At 38.1% G+C, this 25,944-nt stretch overlaps 1 protein-coding gene across 3 annotated transcripts in view; it reads left to right on the forward strand.

Annotated features, from left to right (window-relative positions):
- The window catches only part of DPP10 (dipeptidyl peptidase like 10), a 665,816-nt gene that overhangs the window by 147,627 nt on the left and 492,245 nt on the right, over nt 1–25,944 (forward strand). The window contains exon 2 of one of the 3 annotated variants that reach the window (XM_064156292.1): nt 8,041–8,107. The exons of the other annotated variants lie outside the window; for them this stretch is intronic. The gene's annotated coding sequence lies outside the window, so the exon portion shown is untranslated. The remainder of the gene's footprint in view (nt 1–8,040; nt 8,108–25,944) is intronic. 3 annotated transcript variants of the gene reach the window in all.

Raw genomic sequence — 25,944 nt, forward strand, 5'->3', positions numbered from 1 at the left:
TTTAAGGGAAAGTGGAGTCCAAATCTGTCAGTCCTTCAGTATGTATTAGCAAGGACCCATGAAATTTTCTCATCATAAGGAATTTTCAACTACAACCTGGTAATACTGATTTCTAAACAGTTATCTGCTGACTATTCCTTGTAAGTGAGGATTCAGGGTTTTTTTTCTCTAGTGAAATAACAGAAGGTCCTAACACTTGTAACACTCACTTGATTGGGGAGAGGGTGTGTATGTATAAATCAGGACAATAGTCTCTGTACCACCTGCATATATGTCAAGTTTTATTCTGAAACCGACCCTGCAAAAGAGACCTTGCTGCATAATTGAAGGGAAAAAGTGGTTTTTTGTGTTTCCTAAGGCTCTGCTTGGTGTGAGAGACAAAGATCTGCTGTTGGTGCAGGTTGCTTTCTGGAATGCTATTTGAAATTGTTTTCTCTAAGTTAAGCTCTCTCATTAAGTCTTTTTGCAGTGAAAACAAAAGTTGTGGATGCTACTTAATTTAACTTAAAAAGGTTTGTATTTCCATGTATTTGTCATGACTGTGCTTGAAGTATCTGTTTGGTTTTGGCTTTTGTTTCCTTCCAAGCTCTTAAATACTCATGTCACTTAAACATGCTGTTTTCAAATCTTAAGATGCCTTTGGATGCTGCTCTGGCCTTTTCAGGCTCATCACTGTGAATCTTGCAATTGAAAAACAGAGATTTTGTTTTTTTTGCCACCTAAGGAAGGGAGAAAATCCCTCAGACACAAAGAATTCAGTTGCAACTTTGTAATTTGTAGCTGGTGGAATGCCTGTGTGTGCCTCGTGTTATGCTCCAATAGGTATGTGAATGCTTCACAAGCAGATATAAACAAAATCCTCTATCAACTTTTCTGAGCATCATAGAGCTGTGTTCACTCTTGGGTGTCTGTGTGGACGTACCTGGGTTCAATTATGTATTTATTTATCTTTCAGTTACTAGGGATTGAAATAAATGCCCAAACAGTTGACTTCTTTTACTTCCAATTCAGAATTGTGCAGTAAATGCTGAATTTTGCAGCAGTCAATGTTTCTACACTGAAACAGAGTGGATTTATCCAATGTATGAGCCCCTGAATCAATGTAGCTATTCAGCCCCTAAATCAGTCAACTTCAATCACTTCTTCAGCAGTGTAAATTTAGAGATCTTGTAACTCTCAGGACAGTTTGGTCTCCATGGGACCATTTATGTAATACATACCAGAGGAGGAGGAGTGAGGTGGACTTCTGAACTGACTTGCTGAGGCCTGTGTCTCTCATTTCATGTCTAAAGAACTTGGATACCTTAATCAAAAGCCTGAAGTTAATGTGGGCAGCTGTTTTAAATATTATTTTCACATTCTATTTCAATATGTGTCTATTTAAATTAGTGCATATGTGAAATAGAAATAATAAACTTACAAATATTCTAGAGCTGTTCATTTCCAGGATAAGAAAGAGAATTTCAATTGCCTTATATGGCCTTGATGTTGATGAGTTGCATTTGTTCACAGTGACAAACTAAGTCAGTGGAGGCAAGCATTCTTGCTCTCGAAGCAGAATGGATGGTAACTGTGGCCTTAAATTGTTTGAAATGATAGATACCTGCCACTGTATGGTAAATTCAATTTGAAATTACATTGTGGGTAGTGGATGCCCATTTTGCTTTTGAGCTTAGTAATGCACAAAGCCCCAGTGACTTCAAACACTTCTTGTGTCACCTGTTGTAATAAATTTAGCTAGATGCTGCTCCACCAGAATGGCAAGAATCTAAAATGTCTGCAGTTCACTGGAGTTGCAGCACAGTAACTGTGTTTCAGTTTTGCTGTAAAATTATTGTTCCCTTCTGCTTCTTAAATTAGAATTACTATTTCTTTTGTAAGTTACTCTATGCATCTATTGTTATCTGGAAAAGTAGATGTTAGGAATATAACCTTACAAATGCTGGTGAGAGGCCTGGAACATAGCCCTGTGAGGAGAGGCTGAGGGAGCTGGGGTTGGTTAGCCTGGAGAAGAGGAGGCTCAGGGGTGACCTCATTGCTGTCTACAACTGCCTGAAGGGAGGCTGTAGCCAGGTGGGGGTCAGTCTCTTCTCCCAGGCAACCAGCAACAGATCAAGGGACACAGTCTCAAGTTGTGCCAGGTGTAGGCTGGATGTTAGGAGGAAGTTCTTGCCAGAGAGAGTGATTGGCATTGGAATGGGCTGCCCTGTTCCAGGGAGGTGGTGGAATTGCTGTCCCTGGAGATGTTCAAAAAAAGCCTGGCTGAGGCACTTAGTGCCATGGTCTTGTTGATTGGACAGGGCTGGGTGCTAGGTTGGACTGGATGATCTTGGAGGTGTCTTCCACCCTGGTTGATTATGATTCTATGTTTGTGTACTGAGCACTGGTGTAGAATATGTTCAACTTACAAAGCAAAACAGCAAACACAACTTTAGTTGAGCTATTCAGGACTAATTAAGTTTCTTTTTTTCCTTCCCCCTTGACTTACCATGAAGTTAATCTCTTATTAAGAAAAAAAAAAATCCAATTAAAAAAGCTGCATTATTACTTTAAATGTGGACTCTGGTTTTGATTTCTCAGCAATCTTGCTGTGTATGAGTCAAGGTCCAGCTACCTGATAGGTATCCTGGGCAATCAGATAATAAATCACAAATTCACCACATTTCCCACAGGACACATAATGAGAAAGAGGGTGAGCTACTTTGTATTCCAGTTTGTGCTGGGCAATTTATGTTGAATGGGACAAAATCCATTTCTGCTTTTTGGAACTTACTGGAGTGAAGTGTCCCAAAGGAGCTGCTGCATAGGAAACTAGTTTACTTTGTTGGCAGTTAAAACTGATGCAATTTCCCAGAATTTGTGGTTTGTTGTGTTTTATATATATATATATATATGGGCTCAATAACTGCAACCCCCTAGCCCTTTGTTGTGAGTGACAGTATTTTACAGTGCTGAGTTAATTTTATAATGCCTAGTATAGCTAGAGTACATGTAGGACCACGTGAAGCAAGATGGAATCTCTGAATTGGCACATGCTGATGCCTTGAGTCTGTATCTGTAAGCTTGCCACAGCCTGTCATTTAAGTACAGCTATGTAATATATATGAGTAATGTGTAAGCAATAAGTATCACATCAAAATGAAAAGCTATTGAAGTTGTCTTTGGTGCTTGAACAGTTATGGCTCCAGTCATGTCCTGTGGTTGAAAAAGGCTTATCATGAATATTTATGAAGTAAGGCATACATGTAAAATCATAGAATCAGTCAGGGTTGGAAGTGACCACAAGGATCATCTAGTTCCAACCCCCCTGCCATGGGCGGGGACACCCTACCCTAGATCAAGCTGGCCAGAGCCTCATCCAGCCTGGCCTTAAACACCTCCAGGGATGTTTCAGTGCTAACTGATGTTTCAATGAAAACCTTGATAAGAAAAGTGAACCCTCAAAGATTAATATGCTTTGAAGGAATACGTGGATTTTGGATGCACCCAGAAGACATACCTACTTTAGTTGAGTCATCTGCCATAGTGGAAGCAGTTTAAAAAGTGCCTTTTTGCAGCAGGACTTTGTCTTTCTGTATTCTATATAAAATATAGAGAGTGAGGATGGTATTTCATCAGAGCCACAAATGTGTAGTCAAACCTTTCAGTAGCACCTACATATGTTTCCATAGCATAAATTCAAGTTGAAGCTAGTTAAAAACAAACAAACAGAACCCCCAAAAAGCTAAGATCTGTAGACGGTAGAAAATGTGCATTTTTCACCTGCTGAAGACTGTATAAAATATGTATTTTCTGGAATATTTCCTAGAAACCCCATCCCTTTAGTTTTTTCTAGGATTATGTAGGGACTCTGTGCAAATTCCTCTGGTAAAATTTACTTTTCAGCTTCTCTGTTGCACTTAGCAGCATTGTCCTCAAAATATCAATCAGCATTTCATTGCACTGCTGCACTGTGCTGCTGCGTGAAAGAGTTATTTCTTACTCCGCAGTCCCGTATCATGATTGCTTTCAGCAGTAATCCATGGTTACAATATAAAATGAAAATGCATGATTGCAGAGGGAAGTTTTTATAGCATTTCAGATACACCAAATGTGCATTTCTGCCCAAATGCTTGCTAAACAAACTGTAATTGTGGTTAGGAAATGGCCTTTGCCAGCTCCTTTTGCTTAGGAAAATTCAAAAGAGGAATTAGAAAGGCAATGAGTTCCAGAACTGTTAAACTTCCATTAAAAAGTCAGCTTTATGTGCAATAAATATAACCAATTGATCCCTGGAAATTTGGAATATGTTTGTTAGGTGAGTTGGGATAATAGTAACATATGAAATAAATATGAAGACTTATGACAGAATGTTTGATTCAGGTATTGTTCATCAGTCACTTCTAGAATGTAGATGGAGGCTTGTCTCCGGGGATTTCCACTGCAAAGGAACATGTCTGGCTCTAGCTTATTGTTTTGCTCATCAGGTCCCTGCCACTGCCACTGCTTTCAAATTGACTTACAGGAATCCTCTGAGGATGTCCCATCCCCATAATAACAGTTGACTTGATAAAGATGACTGACTGTTTGTAGCTTCATTGTATATCATGAGACAAGATTTACAATTTAAAAGCTGATTCAGTAAGCATTATATTACACCCTCTGTGATGTCACCTGTACCTCAGTGCATAAATGAGCATATGACAAATTGAAAAATCTAATCTTGATTCAATTTAATCCCACAAAAGTAACACAATCTCACTTCCTTTGGCACAACTTCAGAGCAATGTTAATATTGAATTCTGTCCTTTGACATCGACTTTTCAGAGTCAACTCTTCAGAGTTGAATGTGGGAAATAAGCTTCAAGGAGTTAACCTTCTGTTTTTCACTGGACTCATGAACTACTTAAAACTCCTAAAGTAAATTATTCAGCAGATTCAAGTATTTTTTGGATTTAAATATAGATTATTTACTACATCAGTAGGCTTTGAGTATCAAGGCTCGTAGATCCCCAAGGAGGCTTGCTCAGAGTTGCAGTGCTGAGCTCTCAGGTGTCTTTGATCTGAGTTGCCTACAGTTTCAGTAATACAGTCAAGAAGAGTTAGCCCAGGAAAGAGACTTGCAAAGATCTAGGTACTTAGTAAAAGATCTAGATACTTAGTGGGAAACCAGCCAACATCTATTAACTAATCTACACAATTCCATCTTCTTGGATATTTATCTTCACTGGAGATAATTACTTTCTGCTCAGGTCTGCTTCTCAATTCCTTTGCATATACAAGGAGAAGAAGCTGGAGAAAGATTGCCTTAAATAGAGCCAGGTGAAATGTCTTCACTTACAATCAAATGTTGAATAAAATAGCCCAGTCTGTATCACCTCAAACAGTACAGAGATGGTTTCTCTCATCGTTCTCTGTAACACAGGGCTACGTAAGTTATAATAGTAATGTGTCTATTCATATTGTAGGAATTGGGTGAACTTTTCAACCTTACATTAGGAGAGATTTTTGATTATTCCTTTTCTTTTTTCCCCAGAGAAATTCAGAACAATTTTAATTGCAATCAATAAAATTAATAATTTAAAATACAGGAGGAAAAAAAAAGAAAAACTAGAAATAGATTGATTTATGACTTAGAGTGTATTGGATAGGGTTTTGGGTAATGTTATGGTGGTGAATAAAATTCAGCATCTTAAAGGATAATGGTAGGTTTTAAACAAAAAATAATGTTTGAAGCATTATGTTAGGCCTTAGTGATAAGCAGGAAATGAAGAACAGTAAATATTTAATTGTTTTATCTGTATCAAATGAACATGGAGATTTTTCTGCATGGTGTAGTTTCAGTACTAGGATTTTAGTATCTACTTTAGGTAAAATGTTCTCTTCAGTGAAATAGTAAATCAAGAAAGCTTGGTTCAACTGCCTGAGTGTGCTATGGGCACAGTAATCAGAGAAATAAGGAGGTAATATTTCTGGTACTACCAGTAGTATTTCTTCTGAGTAGTAGTTCTTCTGAGAACTAAAATGCACTGCTGCTTCACCAGAGGCTTTCTTCTTCCAAGAATGACTTTTCAGAGCTGTTGAATATTATGGGGAAGAAAGCATCTCTTGCAGTGTCATTTCTAGTTTTGAATATGATCTTTTTGGCCAAAACATCTTCCTTGCATTCTGTACAGCCTGTGATGTTTGATTCTGATCAAAGCATCAAAGAAATGCAACTCCTACACTTCCCTAGGGCTGTAAAGTCCTTTTTTTTTTTAATTATTTTTTTTCTTTTGCACTGGGATTTTGTGTTCAATCTGAAAGCTGACATAAATGTGTACAGTAATGATAGATATGGATAAAGATGAGGGAGTGAGATAGTCACTGTTATCCATGGCTGTATTAAACCTACTTGGTTTATGCTTTGTTTCTTAAATACTGAAATGTGAACCCTTCAGCATTTAACATCTATAAAAATAACCAAAACCTAGATTTTTATCAGAAAATGTGGAAGGTGATGAGTAAAGGATACAGTTTCAGCATCTGACTAGCCCAGTGCCACTTTCCAGAGGAGATGTGAGCAGTGACATCTTAAATGGAAATTAGTATTTGAAGGGATCAATGAAAGAATGATATGAGCAGCTCAGACATCTGATTACACTAAATAATCATGATTGGAATAACTGACCATCCTATTAGTAAGCTCAGATGCAAAGGCAAGTAAGTGAAAATTACTATGAAAAAAAGAACAAAACCAAAAGCTTTTAGTCTGATTCTGCTCTGACTCTTAAAAAAGGTTATGTGAAACTGATGTGATGGGGAGCTAGCATCTAGTCTTTTGAGGAAAGTATTGTATAATGAAACATTAGTTCATTAGCTAGATATGGGTGCAAAATGCTATTAATCTTCTCTAGGAGACATTAATTTTTCTAACCTCATGCTTTAGGAGGTGGACATTTTGTTATGTAAAACTTTTGAGAATGTAAGCCAAAATAAAAGTTAACAAATGCATAAAGGTGGCTAAGTTAACTTTATGATGGAAATGCTCTGTGTTCATCCTCGTTCACCCAGAGATAATAAATGTCAGCTTTGGATTTACCCTTTGAATGCTTCACATTCACTTCTGAAACAGTGTACTTGATAAACTGTAAAATTTTAGCCTGAAAACTCTTACTGGGTTGTTCTTCCACTAAAAAAGCTTGAAGGTTATCTTAATTGCTTGCATTACACTAATTCCAAATATTCTAAAAGTTAGATTTTTTTTTTCCTACATCTTCTAGAGATTTGAAGGTAGTTCTTATGTCAGTCTCACAAAATGGAAAAGGTACTTGGTTACTGTTAAATGTCAAGCTAGCTATGGAGCACTAATATGTGAAATACTCTGCTACATAACACCTCTGAGGCCATAATGTGGTAAGACTCATTAGCTCATTTCAGTGCTTCTGATGAAGGAGCTGAACAATAAAAGAAAGAAGTATGTGCAAATTGTGAACCTTAGGTACTAAAGTACCATAGTTAAACTTGGCTCATGCAAACCCTCAGATACTAAAGCCTGAAGATATTAAACATACTAAACACTGCCCTTACCTTTTGTAGATTAGCTGTGCTGCGTATTAGTTGCTCAACATGGCTAGAACTTAGATTCCTTTTTTCTGTTGGTTAACAAATTATAATGACCAATGTTCTCTGAATTGGAAGAGACTGAATGCTCTGGTTTGGATGTAGGAAGGTCACAGTTTACACAGTCTCCTTGCTACAATCTTGCTCACTTCGGTCAGAACTCAGGACTGATCAGTTCTCTTCTAATGTTACATGGGGTAGGTGCTGGCTAAGTTCATGTTGTTACAAAAATGTTACTTAAAGTATTTGGGTTTTTTTGTTGTGATCTGTAAAACAACATAAACATTTAGAAAATGAAAACTGCAAAACCTCAGTGCAGAACTTGACAGAGTTATAAATAGGAGCTTCATGGAAGCTGGTACTGAATGAATTTGGAACACCAAATGAACCAAAATTAGGGGTTTTGTTTTCCTCATTAATAAGAAACTTAAGGTTTGTTTTCATTTCACCTTACTGCAGGCACTTACCTGAGGTCTCGAAGTTAAGAGTCTAGACTCCCAGTAGCCCTTCTATAATCCAAAGAGAGGTAAGCACTTATTCAATTTAGATAAGACAAGAGGAGGCTCTCTGTACTTACCTGTCATTCTTCACAGAATAGAAGGTGATTAAGAGCGTGTTTGAACTGTTAGATTACATCGGTCTTCCTTCACTGTCCGACCCCAGTGGGTTCCTGCAGTCCGTATGTTCTGCTCTGTGTCTTTAACTTTTTGCTTGCTTGGATTTTCGTTTGTTTTTCCTCTGTGAAAATCATGGCAAGTGGTTGGTAAAAAGGTCACACAGATCTCTTGATTCAGAGCTGGTATGTGAGAGGCAAACATAGGAAGCGCTCTCATTTTCCAGAATTTACTACTGCCTTTTTTTTCTTCTTTCTGTTGTAGCATCATGAAAACTTCTATGCCTGAAGTTTAAAATTCTTTGCTGGCCTTGATTTCTTTGAGATTACTGGAGTGAAATTAGGGCGAGTGTTTACCATAAGCAACCTTAAACCTATGTGTAAAGCGATAGAAGTGTGCTTAATTTAAAAAATGATTCATTCCTAAAGATGAAAGAAACAGCATTAAAAAGGTCTGTCTACTAAATATTTGGACTGCTTCAAAGTATGAGAAAAGGAATTTCATAAGCAGGCTTCTCATTCTGAATTTCCATTTAAGAAAAGAAACTCCTGGAAACTGTATGTATTGCACACGCGGCGTACAATGTTCAATGGCTCAGTGTGATCATACAAAAATGTACTTCAGCCTCATGGCAGGTCCCTAAAAGGTTGGTTAGCTGTCTGTCTATATCTATCTGTAACTTTTTTAGTGATAGGAATGTATCTTTATTTGTGATACCCCCATTTATGAGTCTACAGCACACAAGATTAGCAGAGAAGACTGTGCCTGATGCACACCTCTGTGTATTCTTTGTGACAGTTCCACATGCTGTACTATAAAAATAGGCATACTTTTTACAGAGGGCCTCAGGAGCTGTTGGTACAGTTATACTGCTCTTATGTTTGATTTCAGTGCGTTTCCAAAAAGTTTAGTCACTTTGTTATGCAAAATCTCATTCCTGCCCTCAAATTACCTTAATTCTTTGCCTTCTTGCTATGATAGTTTAATTGAGTGTAGGGTATAAAGTGAATTTATTTCCCTTTTGCCATTCTAATAGTTCTCACGTTATTGAAAAAGTAATTACAGCCTTTTGATACAATAACTGGGAAATTGCTTTTTCTAATAACTCAGGTTATCATATCATCGTCATAGTAAAACTCACTGATGCACCAAAAAGGGGTCTATGACTTCAAATTAGTTTAACACAGATGATACTGCTATAAAAAGTTACGTTTGTATGGTCACCATTTAACCTTCTGTGGCGCATTTAAGTGTTCTGTATAGAATGATATAGACTGGAAAAAGAGCAAGGAGTTAACTTTTCTGGTATTTCACCTACTGTTCTTATGTTAAGGAATGTATCCAATTCTTTTAGACTAAATTTGCTCTTTCTGCTGTATTTATCTGTCCATTGAAAATGTCTGAATGAAGGCAGTTAAAGAAACAAAGATTTAGTGATCTAAAAAGAGATCTTCTCTGCAATTACGTAGATAGTGAAATAGTAGGCTGAAGATGAGCCAACAGTGTGCCCAGGTGGCCAAGAGAGCCAATGGCATCCTGGCCTGTATCAGGAACAGTGTGGCCAGTAGGACAAGGGAGGTTATTTTTCCCCTGTACTCAGCACTGGTCAGGCCACACCTTGAGTACTGTGTTCAGTTCTGGGCTCCTCAATTCAAGAGAGATGTTGGGGTGCTGGAAGGTGTCCAGAAAAGGGCAACAAAGCTGGTGAGGGGCCTGAAACACAAACCCTATGAGGAGAGGCTGAGGGAGCTGGGGTTGTTTAGCCTGGAGAAGTGGAGGCTCAGGGGGGACCTCATTGCTGTCTACAACTACCTGAAGGGAGGCTATAGCCAGGTGGGTGTTGGTCTCTTCTCCCAGACAACCACTAACAGAACGAGGGGACACAGTCTGAAGTTGTGCTGGGGGAGGTCTAGGCTGGATGTTAGGAGGAAGTTCTTGCCAGAGAGAGTGATTGGCATTGGAATGGGCTGCCCAGGGAGGTGGTGGAGGCACTGTCCCTGAAGGTGTTCAAGAAAAGCCTGGCTGAGGCACTTAGTGCCATGGTCTAGTTGACTGGCTAGGGCTGGGTGCTAGGTTGGACTGGATGATCTTGGAGGTCTCTTCCAACCTGGCTGATTCTGTGATTCTACATAGATAAATGCCATGACAGAAGGTTAAAGTGCTGAAAAAGAACAGTGCAGTGTTGGTAATACCTTAAGATGATTATGTGTGGCCTATGTTAACTACTTTAAAAAAAAAAGAGAAAACCAGCACTTTAAAAACGTGTATCAGAAGAATTACTGTGTAAGCACTTCTACACTGGATATGGGGGCAATTAAGGGTGATGCAAGGAATTTTTGATTGCTCAGCTTCTGCAAACTGAAGGCACAGCAAGTGCTATAGAGAATAAAATTGTGACTTCTAGCGTCTATGGAACATACAATTAAATTTTCCTCTTGTGCCTCTTTAAGTAATTCAGTGCAATGCATTTTTATTAAGGTATTCATCAGACAAGGTAAGTTATAAATTGGACTGTTTTCTGCCTTTGGGTCTGTGGTCAATAATTGTTTTGCGTGTAATGAGTAACTGTCTTCCTGTAGAGGTCTGTATATATCTCGGAGTAAGCTCAGAGTCGTTACACAGCAAAACAGGAGAGGGCTGTATGAGACAGGTGGAGTGTGACAGCGTCCAAGTGTCAGATCTGAGGAACTTTGTACCAAGCTGTATTAAATGTAGGGAACTGGGTCATGATAAAATGCTGTAAATAATAAAGAAAAAAATCTGTTATTTTTAGGACTCACTACCTGATTACTATTGAGTCTTTCCATGATTTCACTAGCCCAGAGTCCCAAAGACTTGAGATTTAAGATGTGCATGGAATAGTATACACATTCCTATAGTTACCATTGTGAGAATGCTTTTCTGACAGCCATCAGTTTCTAAGAGAAAAATGTACAGTGCAGTATCATTTAATTTGATAATTATAAACCATTAGCAAGTTTCCTTTATTAATGATTATTACTGTCATTTGGCAGAATGAGTTCACCTGACTGATATTTGGACACTATTTAACTACAGCTCTGTTAAGAGTAAGAATAATGATGTTCCAGGTAGCTGGAATATGTTTAATGTCTCGTTTTAAAAATTATCCATAAAGTGCATAACCATAAAAAACAAACCCCTGGATATTCTGGGTGACAGTGGTAGTTCCTCCCCCCCACACCTCCTCTCCCCAAAAAAAGATAATCAATTTGATTTTCTTTCACTCTAAACTTGTTTCAGCCATGAACTTTGTTCCCTTTGGAGACAATTCCTGATACTAGTTTTGAGGTTGCTGTGTCATACAAATGTTAAGCATCTCCAGCTTAACATTTGTATCTCAAGCAGCTGCTACCTCAGTTGCTTTTCTAATGTATGCATAGCCTGATAGTCCTGCTGAATGTGTTGAAAAGGGAGTTTTCAAACAACATACAGTTTATGTGTTGCCTGAGTTGTTGCAGTTCAGGTACATGACATCATCCTTCAGTCCATATTGAACCTCAGTTCCAATGACAATATTTGTCACCGTTTCAATGGTCCTTTCTCTTAGAATATGCAAAAAACAGTTCTTGGTGCTTCATATCATTGAAGATCTCTCCGTGACTCTCCACAAGTGTTGATTTGATTTCTTATCATTTACTGTCAGTTATAATCTGATATCCAGCATGAGATATAACTGGCTTTAAGCCTGGGGCTTAGTACTGAGTGAACTCCAAGTTTCTCTGGTGTATTTTTGATCGATGCACTCCCATATGTGTGATTCCATGCATAGAAAGACTCAGGCCAGATACAGTGCAAACACAGGCTGTTTCTTGCTGTCCTGAGCTCTGAATTCTGTAGTCTCTGACACTTTTGGTGAGCCTCAACATAAAAGATTCTCTATGCCAGGAATGGAGAATTCAGAAGAGAAGGTCTTGTCTTGAGATTGCCCCATGCCAGTTCCAAATATCTAGTTGTGGCTGCCAATGCTCAGTCATTGATGTGTCTGAAGACCTATTTTATTTGAAATATGACAGCCCTGGGCCCCAGGATCTCAGCTGGTATTATTGAATTGATACAGTCTCATGAAGTTACTATGTTTTGTCCCAGAAATGAGTTGATTTCAGTGTCAAGGAACCAATTTATTTAAGGCATATTAGAGTGGGATGTGATATGAACCTTCAGGAGTTTTTGCAGAACCTGAAGTACCTTGGATATTGTTCTGTAGCAACACCCTAAATTGGACTGCCTTTGTATGTGGGAAGATTATCAGAGCTGAACGAAAGATAATGGAGTAGTTTTATTGTCATATGGCAACCTTGGCTTTCCTCTATATTGTGGTCTCACAAAATAGCAAAAGAAAGTAAAATCACAGTAGATGCCTTCTTTCTGACACCATTCCATCTCTTTGGAGACATAAATACAGTGATTTATGACCTTTACTTGTAGTACCACTTCTCAAGACTTAAGCTGACCAGAGTCAGTGATTTTCACAGAATGGTGTACAATTATCCATTGCTCTTTTGTGATAGAATTTAAAACAATGCAGTGTACATATAATTGCTTGTCCTCATCTTTTTGTGCTTTTAGATCAGAACCTTCTCTTTTTACCTTTCTCTGCATCACTGCACACATCAATACCAGTGGTAGAAAAGGAATTATGATGCCACTGCATGCCTCCCAGGAGATTTGGCTCAGTTAATGCTGGAAGTTTATTTCTCTTCTATTGTGCAAGGTCATTCTCTCTTCTTTTAGTGGTGAAAGACACCAGATGCTCAGTGTTGCTCTCTGCCTAGCATATTGGCTAGGAAATATGACACAGCTCAGCTCACAGACTTCCCAGTAATAAACTATGTTTTCAGTACTTCCAAAGTGAAGAAGATAACAATATCTTTGAATCAAAGATACTGCAAATAGAGAGGTCTTCCCCTGAAGACATACACATCAAACTATTAAAATGGAATGGGAAAAGACAGTGAAGAGAGTCCCCTCTGAAACATTTTGCAACAAACTCTGTCACAGACACAAGCTAAAGCTTGTGTTGTAATGACTTCCAATTGTAAAACATCACCAGGGTAGTTTATTCATGGCATAACTCTTTTGACTTCAACAGCCTTATATGTTTTGAACCAAAGCTCTCATTTGCCAGAAAGAAAAGAGTGTTTATTGTGACAGTTATTTTATTCCAGAATAGTGCTAGCTTCAAAGTAGAAAGAATAGTGGCAAGGATGAAAGAAAGAAGCTTCAAGGCTGTTCATTGCAAACAACAGGAAAACAGTTGACTGCATGAGCGGTGTAGCTCTTACTATGAGATTTAGTCAGTAAGAACATTTATAACTGTATTAGGAACCTTTAATAAGAAGTGTACAAAACTATGGTCTCTGCACATTCATTTTGGAGGTGCTTAAGCATGAGGATGTCAACAGCTTAAGCATGGAGATGTGAACATCAAACAAGCCTGATTAGGTAGAGTTTTCAGATCTCGTAAGGCCTGGAATGAGGCTCCTTGGAGAGCTGCAGGAATAAAATCTTACAGTACATGTTGCAAAGCTGCTTATTCATTTGAATGTGTGTTGGATTAAATGGATTGATAAGGATTGTTTTTTTTCCTCATGTTAATATGCTGCAAAATTTAATGTTGTTTTGTACTTATGAGATTGTAGCCAACTTCATTACATTCTTAGGAGAATGTGGGAAAATATGTCAAAGAACTATACCTGCTTCTGAATTTATTGGTGGGATTATCTAGAGATACATAGCCGCTTTGAAGTAAATACTCTTACTTTTCTTCATGCAGTGTTTCTACTGTAATTTACCTGAGTCTGTCTGTCTGATTTGATAAATTTGTTGGCTTCTACATTTGGTGGGCTGATCTTTTTTCTTTTTCATGATGAGAGCTGTTACAGCATTGCTTTATTGATATTCTTAGTAATGTGAAATGTAATTGCTGTAGATATACTAATAAAGCTTCAGCCTCTTCTAACACAAACCAGGAAACAGACTCTGAGCAACATTTTTAACCCAGTAGCTTTTGAGACTGAGTTACTATCTGAAAAAAAACAAAACCAAAAACCAAACCCAAAAACATACCATGAAATATTTGTGGGGCCAGAGAGAACATAACAGGGATCTTAAGATTGCAGCCTGAAAATATGAAGTCCTGGGTACTACCTATGCATAAATATTTCATTCAGGTCCTCAGCAAGTGCATCTACCTTTGAAGTTAGCCCTGCTCTGAGCAAGAGGTCAGACTAGATAACCTCCTGGGATCCCCTCCAATCTGGATTATCCTGTGAATTTGTGAAACTATGTTTAAACAGTTGCTAAATTACATTATTCTCTAACTCATTTCTTTGCCACTATGACCCGAGTTACTAGAGTATGATATGCAGCTAATACTGTTATTAACTAGGGATGCAAGCTGGGAGAGTAGAACAAATTACTTTGATTTGATGTTTTTATAGTAAAGGTTCCTAACCTCTCTTCTGTGTTCCACACAAGCAAAAAGGCTTCAAATGTTAAAAAAAATGTAAAATGCTTGAGAAGTTATTCATATATTTAGTCTGAAAACATAATTTAATTATGCTACAGTGGTACATCTTTTTAAAGGCCAAGTTTAGTGTTTAGCAGAGTCTAGCTTAGACTCTGCCAGCCTAAACATTTGAGCTATTGTGCAGGCTCATTTGACTCTGATGCACAAAAGAAGATGACCATAAATAAGGGCAAATAAATCTCACAAAATCACAGAATGTCAGGGGCTGGAAGGGACCTCAAAAGATCATCCAGTCCAGCCCTCTGCCAGAGCAGGATCACCTATAACAGATCACACAGGAACATGTCCAGGCAGGTTTTGAATACCTCCAGAGAGGGAGACTCCACAGCCCCCCTGGGCAGCCTGTTCCAGTGTTCTGTCACCCTCACAGTGAAAAAAATTCCTCCTTATGTTTAAATGAAACTTCCTATACCTCAGGTTCCACCCATTGCCCCTTGTCCTGTCATCAGGCATCACCGAGCAGAGCCTAGCTCCATCCTTCTGGCACTCACCCTTTATAAACATTGATGATATCACCTCTCAGTCTTCTCTTCTCCAGGCTAAAGAGCCCCAGCTCCCTCAGTCTGTCCTCATAAGAGAGATGTTCCATTCCCTTAATTATCTTTGCGGCTCTGTGCTAGACTCTCTCCAGCAATTCTATATCCTTCTTGAACTGGGGGGCCCAGAACTGGACTCCAGATGGGGCCTTACTAGGGCAGAGTAGAGGGGACAGAAGAACCTCTCTTGACCTACTAGCCATGCCCCTTTTAGTACACCCCAGAATGACATTGGCTCTCCTGGCCACAGGAGCACACTGCTGGCTCATCTCATCTTATGGGCTAAGTGGAAAGTCTGGAAAAATAAATCCTGCTTCTGAGATTTGACTGTAAAACACACAAATAATTATTTCACCTGCTGTGGCTCTATAGACAGGAAAGAAATGCTAAAGCCAGCATGTTACATCTTCAAACACAGTACTTTTAATGGTTATACTCCTGACTTTTTTCCCCTGTAGGGAAGTTTTCATGATCTAGTAGCATGAACTCAAACCTCTCGGAAGGTGCACTTTCTGTGTGTACAAACTGACCTCTAATTGCCAAAGATAATGGAGCATAAAATCTACATTTGTATTAGGGTTGTCACACTGACAGAAAGGAGGTGTCCCTTTGTGGCTCATGTCCTTTCCAACTTAAAATTTTATAAACAGCTTTAGTGCTGCTGCTGTGTCTAAGACAAAGGTACATGGTTTAATGCTAATGAAAAGCTGGACTTCAGGTATTCCCTTGATAACTATTCTGAGAATTTTAATTATATGAAAAATGGAAGTAGTTTCAGATAAATTTACCTCTGCATCTCACCGCTTCCTTCAGTGCTACGCTGAAGAAATGATCTTATGCAAAATATTTGCTCTTTGCCTTGGTTTCTGCAAATGTCTTTTCCATGATGTGCAGCAGCCACTATTTTTTTTCCCCCCTCTAATTGTTATGCAACATATTTGGGGGTTGGTCTCTTCTCCCAGGCAACCAGCAACAGAACAAGGGGACACAGGCAGAAGTTGTGCCAGGAGAAGTGTAGGCTGGATGTTCGGAGGAAGTTCTTGCTAGAGAGAGTGATTGGCATTGGAATGGGCTGCCCAGGGAGGTGGTGAAGTCACTGTCCCTGGAGGTGTTCAAGAAAAGCCTGGATGAGGCACTTAGTCATGGTCTAGTTGACTGGCTAGGGCTGGGTGCTAGGTTGGACTGGATGATATTGGAGGTCTCTTCCAACCTGGTTGATTCTATTTTATTCTAAATACGTTGTATGATGATGGTTAAGGTGAGCCACTGTTTGGAGTAGTTGGTATTATTCATTGAGTTATAAAAATGAGGACTATAAATGATATGAGAATATTTGGAGTGATCAAAGGCTTGAGATAATGCTCGCTCAAGCAGGGGGCATCCTCCCTACAGATTTCTGTCTTTTGATCAGGCTGTTGAGACCTTGAATTTATGTTGTCTCTACAGTCTTTACTACCCATCCGTTCCACTCCTTTGTCGTGTTGTATTTAACATTAGGTCTGTAAACACTTAGAGTGAAAGTGACCAGATCTTACTTTGCTTCTAGGATAGCAAATCCTTGATCTTGACTAAGGAATGTGGATTCTACCAGGGTACCAATTGTGGCTGTTTGAGCTAGATTTCTAGCTCAGACATAGAAATACTCAGAACAGAGAAACATAGATGTAGAAGCTCTGAGAGGGGAGGTGAGCATTCTAGGGATAGGCCATATAATGTCACCAATGGATAAGTTAATATCATTTCATTGGAGCATCAAGAGCTTTATGTCAGGAAGCACAGCTTGTACCTTCCCCTTGCTGCCTCTGTCACTTCAGCTGTGCCCACTGCTGTCTTCCCCTGTTGCTGTTTTGGCTGCTGCTGCTTTTGCTGATTTGCCGCCACTTGACCCTTTTCCCATGTTAGTTAAAGTTATTATATTTCTCTAGTAGTTCATTTCTTATTATGCTGTTATATTTAAACTATAAGAAATACAATTTAATTTTCCCCTGACTTTAAAAAAAATAAAAATTCCATGTTGTATTAAGTTTATTCTGCCAGGGAAGGGATCCACCCTAACCCAGGATACTAATATAACTAGTAGTAGTAGTAATAATAATAATGTAATTAACATAATTTCTTACACTCAGGTGTGCTTTCAACTTGTATCTGTCCAGGCTTATATCGGGCACGTGAATCACCTGTTGAAACAGGAGGCACTGATATGATGGAAATGTGTATATCCTTAGAAGCATAATTTGTGTCATTCAGCTTCATCTCTTCTCCAAGTTCCATGAAATGTAGGCAGAACTCATTTACAGGGTTTCAATATGTGAGGTCCAAAATTAAGCTGTGCAAGTCTTAGCAAAGATTTAACAAAGGTTGCAGTTGTACACTTTGTAATTTTGGTACAGATTTTGTCATGGGAGTGGATTAATGTCTTGCCATTATCTGTTCTTGTTACCTATTTTTTCTTTTTCTCACAGACTGTCATATCAGAATTTTAATATCTTGTATAATCTCTGAATTATATCATTGTTCTCTACTGCTTTGACCTTTTCTACATGCTGTAATTTGATTGAGTAGCCATTCCACTGCTGTCTTTTTTAACTGCTTTATTATCCCATAGGGAATGTGGAAACTAGGCAGACATTCAGAATACACTCCACCCTCATTTTGACATCAACTGTCAGCCTTTTCATTGCTTTGCAGGGCTGTTACTCAGACTTCATGTTCATTAATTGGTATCTAGAAGGGAAGTAGCCTTATCAATGAATGTCATAAAAGAAAGGAGCTTGGAAGGAATGACATGTATTAGAATGCTGAAAGGTCAGAGTAGTGTTGCACAAGTAACATATTTCTTAGAGTAGTGTAACTATGTGTGTTCCCAGATGACATAAAATTTATCTGTCCTATGACAGAAGTCATCTCAAAGTGGAAAAGAAATAGTTTTCACCAGTTTTCATTATGAACTGGAGATAGTACATTTTTGGTCTTAGCACCATAATAATAGCAAAAATTATGGTGGCAGATAGCACCAGACATTACATTTTTAAAGGGTATGGAAATACCTTTACATTATCAATGCCACATCTGTGGCTAAATGAGATCCAAATGTTAAAACTGTAAAAACATTGGTTGAGTTTCACACTGTTTTCATTTGAAGGTTCATCTTGAGAATGAATTACTGCACTTTCTCTGATGTGTTTACAGAGGAGCGAGTGCTGTGTAAACGCTTGGTGTCTGTTATGTGTAAAGAGTTCATTAGGTGTATTTTGCCCTCCTCTGCTCAACTTCCTCTAGCTTCTTACTGTCGAAAATTTTTTTGAGGTCTTCTACTTACTGTACAGTTTGAAACTGAAGAAATACTAGAATTCACTATGAATTAAACAGTTTGGAAAGAAGGCTCAGTTATGGCTAAGGAGAAACATGTTTTGAGAAGTAGAGGTAGGTTATGAGCACAAGTTATTTTCAGTGGACACCAGCATTTGTGAGTGGAGTTGACTCAGGATCAAAATCCTAAAACTTACAGTTACTGTGCTTTCATCACTTAAAATTTGAAACAACTCATAACTCATAAGAAAAAGCAATTATATATACACTATTGAAATAAAGCCAAGAGATCTAAAAATTTGGGAGTATTTTTCTGACTCTTCACCTCTGTTCATGTGGAACAACAAATGTTTTTAATTGCCAGCAGCAAAATATCTTTGTAATACAGAGAAACTTTTCATTTTCACACCTGTTGCTAAGTGACTTTTTAAAGTCTCAGCCTACAGACCTCAATTTATTGAGTGCTTTGTGTCATTCCTTTCTTGCCTCGGAAGCTCTTGTATGCAGTGTTTCCTTGTGTGAGATAGAGGACATAAAGAGAGTCTGGTTTAGGTTTGCCTTTAGGCTATGCCATGATACATATAATTAATCTAGGCAAAATTTACTTAGACTTTTGTGTGAAAACAACTTTGTGGAAGCTTTTTTTGAGGATTGGTCTATAGAACCATTTTAGTTGGAAAAGACTTAGGATCATTGAGTCCAAAAATTATCTAACTCTACTGAGAGTCTAGTGCCAAATCATGTCCCTTAGCACCACATCTATATCACAATATATGTATCATAGAATCAACCAGGTTGGAAGAGACCTCCAAGATCATCCAGTCCAACCTATCACCCAGCCCTATCCAGTCAACTAGACCATGTAGTACATAATAATGTTCAAATACTTTGTCCAGCTAGAGGTAGTCATAGTTCCTAACTTCTACATCACATAAACAAGTAGCTAAGCATATGAAGGTTGACATTGTATAATATTTCATAATTTAGTATACTCAATAAAGTCAATTTCTACTGAAGTGTTACCAGATGATGCTGTCCTTATTGTTTTAAGCAATATGCAAACTATTGCATAAATGCAATTGCTGCTCTGCAAATTTTACAAATTAATTACATATATGAACAAAAATAAAAAATCCAACCTATGTTACCTAGGTTAATTTTTAGGTTGTTGGTAAACAAACAAGCAACCAAAATTGCAATAAATATACTTTAGATTTTAAGGAGAGTTGAAAAATGAAGCTTCCAAATGCAGCTTGTTCTAGGCGATTATGTCTTTCTCTTCTGACCATTCTTTTCTCACTTTGATGAAACTTGCATACTGTATGTGATCCAGGATCCAGTAAAATTCAGATTCAGTTGGCTAATATTACTCTCCTGTTAAATTTCTTTGAGGATCCTGTGACCACAACAGAGCTATGCATTATTAAAACAAAATGTGATATGTGATGATGCAAAGAAGGATATGAGAAGTGATAGTGACAGTAAAATTGAAAGGAAAGTTATGTAAAGGAATATAAAGGCTAGAGAGTGCTTACAATTAAGAAACAATCAGTCCTTCTTAACTCTTCCTATCTAACCCAAACTATTTTTAGCTACATTTCACAAGTGTTTTGGTAGCAGTCCTTTTGCAGGTAAGGAATAGTTACAAGGGTTACAGGGCTTCCCATAATCCATGTTCATTGACTCTTAAAGAGAGTTGTGTCTTAGGCTAACAGGCATAGCTCTAAGATGGGGCCTCTACAGACCCTATTCTCTCTTGCTCTTTGATAATATACAAAGGAAAAAGAAAGACTGTGTAGGAACCAGGCCTAGGGTTAAGCACCCTACAGTGTCCTTAACATAGGTGCTGTGTGTTTGCTTTATGAGAATTGATCATCCTTCAATTACTTTTGGTGCCACTGCACTCTGAAGACAGGTAATAATCCCCATGTGTATATGTTGTTATGGGATTAATGGTTACAGACACAGAAGGCTTGAAAATGACATGAGGGATGCACAGGGACTTTCCCTGTGGTGACTGGGACCTTTTCCAATGATTTGACTGGTAGTACTGTTCAACACTACTGTTTGCAGAGACCAAATCAGAGGACAGGTGAAAGAATTGGATTTTTTTTGTTAATAGAGAACAACAAAAAAAAGTGTTGCTGGGTTAAGAATGTCTTGCAGCTTCATTATCTTCTTAGGACTAATGTTATACAAAGGAAAAATTAGAAGCTTCTTTATATCTGACTCCAGTTTATTCTGTTTTAAAAAATTTGAATTTCCCTTTCTTCACCACTGCTAATTTTTGGTCCTTTCCTCATCTTTTGTACACTTACCAATCAATGTCTCTCTTAAACCTTCCCCAGAAGATTGTCTTTTACAATAATTTCTATAATCACCCATCTTAGTGATACGCTGCAGAAGGCACAATAGCTCCAAAACCAGACAGACAATTGCTTCTTATTTTCAGACAATTTTCATTTATGTGATTTTTTTTTCCTTACATATATTTTTCCATTTCCTCTTTCAAATGCCAGTAAGTAACTGCTTGACTCTTTCAAGGTCGCTTCGATGTGACTTTGCCTTAGGAAGATGAATCATTATTCTGACCTCCAGTTCTCTCTCCTCGTTTTGATGAGGCAACTTTCCATTTTATAAAACAGAAAGCTGTTTTCACTTGCAAAACCATTTTATTGTTCCAGATGAATTGCACAAGTCATAGCAGGATGAATCTCTCTGATTTACCATGAAGGCTAAGAGTATGTTTAAATAATCTTGGTTTATGTGTACTGGGCTTTTCTGGTTTCTCTTTGAGAGACAACTCAAAACATTTGCAAGACAAATCTTTGTTCTTCATTAACTAGTTAAGTATTTTTGGTGTAGATAGCTCTTAGCAAGCAGTTTGAGTCCTGATATGCACAATTATTTCCTTCTGTTAAGAATCAGGTGTTCTGACCTAAAAATATCTAAGATTTTCCTGATTTAAGGTTAAAGGGAAAATACAGTTACTGTTTAAAAAACAAAACAAAACAGCCCCCCTTGATGAAGTCTCCTAGAAAGTGCACACACTGCACACAGGATTGTGCAAAATTGGTCATGCTTGTGGTATGTGTTATTTCTTTGAACTTCTAGTAGTAAAAGGAAGCAAAGTGGTTTTTAGAATAAACTTCAGATATATGTGGAAGAAAGAAATGAAGCTGTTCTTGAAGTTCAAGTAGTATCTCAAGAACAATGTGCTAGTTTGGAGCTAGCTGGAATATTTTGTTGAGAAGAATTAGATTATAGGCTGTGAAAATGAAACAGTGGTGATGTCTACTTCACTCATAGGCTTGCTGAGATGCATAAAACCAAGAACATAAATGTAGATAAGGGAGTTGCTCTCTGGTTGCACGCACTTCCCTCCTTAACTTGCTGTCTGTGTAACTAATCTGTCTGCTTCCTAACCCCCCTGGCCGATTCTCCAAACTCACCTTGAACATAAGGCAAAGTCTGGGATAAGGTAGAGGGCTGGGAAAGAGGTGGAAGGGTGGTTGGGAGCCCTTCCTGGGGACTCAGGTTTCTGGGAGGGCTGTTGTGTTTCTGTATTACTTTTATTAACTTGTATATTTCTGTGTATAGCTGTATATATTGTAAATACCTGCTTGTAAATTGTGCTAAGCTGTAAATACAAAGCTTCATTCTTTAATTTCCAGCTTGGCTGAGTCTAGTCTGCGTGATTTCCTAAGAGCGTGTGTGTGCGAGGGTGGGTAACACCCAAACCATCTCAAGCAATTTCTTACAAACCTCTGTGCTTTCTGATATTTTTATTTACCATTCAAAGACCTTTAAAAAATGTTAGTCTCTGTTGCTATTTTAAGCTTTACAGAAATAAGGAAGTTGCATTACTTTAATCCTCTCAACATTTCCATAATTGCAGACTTAACCGCTGTGTGAGAAAGCCATATGAATGATCACTTTTTTATAGCAGTTGCCATTGTCTGTGCCACTCTGTTTTGGTTGTTAAAGTGCTAACTGTGCTGTATGGCTTTGTCAGTGCACATAGGTAAATATATTTGACTTGATTTCTGGCTGTCTTTAATTAGGAAACACTTGAATTATGATGAATTGTTGGAGCAGTCTTCAGATATTTTTCTGTCTGGGTGAAAAATGGGAAGGAATAAGAACATCTAACTTGCAGGAAACGGTACTCATCTGGCCAGTACTTTGACTCCAAGACAAAACAGTAATTGCAAGTCAGTCTTATATGAGGATTTTTGTAGGACTTACTCCAGATCCGTGCAGTTTCCATGTAAAGCTGCATCAGTGGAATTTTTTTTTCTGACAAGAGTGAAACAAAGTATTGATCTGGCAATGTTTAGATGATGGAAATCTAGAATGGTTTCAAGGTGAGTTGTAATAAGGAATGAAGTTTTTCCACAGAGTGTTACATTAAGTGTGCACATTGAGGCGATATCATCTATATGTGCACACTCTATTTCCTGAGGCTTGTTTCAGCCTGATACCTTCAATGCACAAGATCCAACAGGAGTGCATGCGACATGAGATGCTGCAATACCAGAAATATGAAGCTGTTTTGTACACATGCTCTAAGGTTGATGAGATGAAAACAGTACCAGGAGACAAAAGACTGCCTTTGGGATGTCTTCTCAGATGATGTTCACAGTAACCACGTTATGATGAATTTTATGACATTTGAATACAGAATGCAAGATATGTATTGTGAGTTGTGTTTTTCAGTTTTACACAGAATGCAAGATGTGAATCGTGAGTTTATTCCATTTGAAAGCCAAAGTGAATGAATTACATATTAGTGTTAAATCTGAAGAATTTTCAGTAATTCCTTGATATTTTGATTTTTTCTTGTAGTAACTTACATAAGTCACATTTCTTCAATGCTTCCTGAACCTCTGCAGATTATTTATCACTTTCATATGTCAGAACCTACTTTCCTCTCCCTTCTCCCCTTTCCTGTTTTAAAGAGGATCAACAAGTTCTTTAATTAGGGTATAATACTGGAGAGTTGCAAATTATATTGAATTAAATCTTAATTGCTGGATTTTTTTTTTTTACTGTCTTTGGTTCAAGACATTTGCTGTTGAAAATCACCCCCTTCTTCACTTTCCTCATGGGGAGCTATTTATGGTGCTGTAAACACAAATGCAGGTATCATTCTTTGTAGTTTATTCCAGTGTTTTGAATTTATGAAAGTGGTTTTCAGCCAACTTAAAAAAAATTATTCTCTGATTTCCCTGATTTATAGTTCTGTTGGGACCTATATAATAGTTACCTAGTGTGAAGAACTTGCATTTCTCTGGATCCTATAGAGCATTTCACATTCTCAGAACATTCTTTTCATAAGCAGGCAACCAGCATTAGAACAAGGGGACACAGTCTCAAGTTGTGCTGGGGTAGGTATAGGCTGGATGTTAGGAGGAAGTTCTTCCCAGAGAGAGTGATTGGCATTGGAATGGGCTGCCCAGGGAGGTGGTGGAGGCACCGTCCCTGGAGGTCTTCAAGAAAAGCCTGGCTGAGGCACTTAGTGCCATGGTCTGGTTGGCTGGCTAGGGCTGGGTGCTAGGTTGGACTGGATGATCTTGGAGGTCTCTTCCAACCTGGTTGATTCTATGATTCTATGATTCTGTGATTCTATGATTGTTGACCTCCTGTTCCTGACACAAACAGCACTGCTGTTGAGTGCATTTTATAATTTTAGAAGTTTGGGGGGAAAAAAAACTTTGGAAGATTATAGGAAACAGCAAATGTTTCAGTTACTCCTTGCATGTGCTTCTTCCAACATGAAGGCACAATATTTCATCAAAGAGGAAAAACAGAGCACTACTGAAGGAGGAAATTAAGTTACAGAGAAACATGAAGTCACTAAAATACTAAATAAGGCAGAAAATAATTTATTAGGGAAAACTCTGAATTTGGGCTATTGGTATATTTTGCTAGGGTTTTTAGAGTAATGTGTCATTCATGTCTTATAGAGAATACCAATAATAATAACAAGGGTTCTGCATCCTTTATGGCTTTCCTGGGCTGATTAATTTTCATTGTCTATTGCATCTTCAGCTTCTTTAACATTTTTAAAAGCATCTGCATGAGAAATTACTTTTAGATGCTTTTCTAGTTTAAAGCCATTGTTGTTGTCTTATTTTAATAATTCTTAGAGGTAATTGATTTGCTCTTTGCACATAAACCCTCTGGATTTGGTAGTTTATGAATGTTTTAAAAGTTCTATAGCTCAATCTTATATTTAAAAATTATTTTAATTACATTATGTGTGCTTCCTTCCTGCTGCAGACCATAATCTTCACACATGCTGTGTTCTTTTCTGTTTTGTCTGTTTGGGAGTATAAATCCAGATGCTAGCACACACTCCATCATTAAAAACTGACTTAATGACCATTGCCTTTCAGTCCTAGATGACAGGACATTAAGGAAAGATGGAACACTTTCCAACTTCAAGTCCTTCCTTCCTCTTCAAAGCCTTCAGCTGATGGCATTCTGTTTGTGCAGCAATCACCACCTCCAGAAAAAAGGTTGTAAGCTCCTCTGTTACATCTTCCACTAACATTTACTATACCTGATCCCAATCTAACACCTGTCATGATTGCTGCACGAGATCGTAGTTGCTTGTTTGGGAAAGTGCTGGACACTCTTGGCTCATGAACTGATAGAGAAATCTTAATGCTTAACAAGTATAAAAGTGAATGGACACGATTCTTTGTTTAAATTCTTGAACAATGTATTACCATACTTTGCAATGTGGTTGTCTGTGTTAGAAGCTGAGAATGAGTTGTTAGAGCTCACTGTGAAAACAGTCACATTACTGGGTTTGAGAGAAGCAGCTTTCCCCCGCTGCCCTGTTGATTCAGAAGGAAAGGCTTTTCTTGCATGTTGAAAAATATCAGCTGGGCAACTGCTCTCTTTTCTTGTGCACTGCTGTATATATGAATGCTGGGTAAATAGAAAAATAATGGTGTGAATTGTTAGGTTGTTAAACCAATTTGACCTGGTGTGACATTGGAATGGGCTGCCCAGGGAGGTGGTGGAGTCACCATCCCTTGAGGTGTTCAAGAAAAGCCTGGATGAGGCACTTAGTGCCGTGGTCTTGTTGACTGGCTAGGGCTGGGTGCTAGGTTGGGCTGGATGATCTTGGAGCTCTCTTCCAACCTGGTTGATTCTGTGATTCTATGATTCTATGTATAGTGTACTGTCCCTTAGAGGCTCTGAAGGAGGACTTTGTTGTATTCCTGCAGTGAATTTTATTGGTTGTCTTTGAAACTCTTCACTTTCTGCGGTTTCAGAATCCCTAGCGTAGCTTTCAAAAGAGCTAAGAGACAGAGTTGCACTCTTTGTTCTAAATTTA

This window comes from Pogoniulus pusillus, chromosome 2, assembly GCF_015220805.1.
Source record: "Pogoniulus pusillus isolate bPogPus1 chromosome 2, bPogPus1.pri, whole genome shotgun sequence".
NCBI lineage: Eukaryota > Metazoa > Chordata > Aves > Piciformes > Lybiidae > Pogoniulus > Pogoniulus pusillus.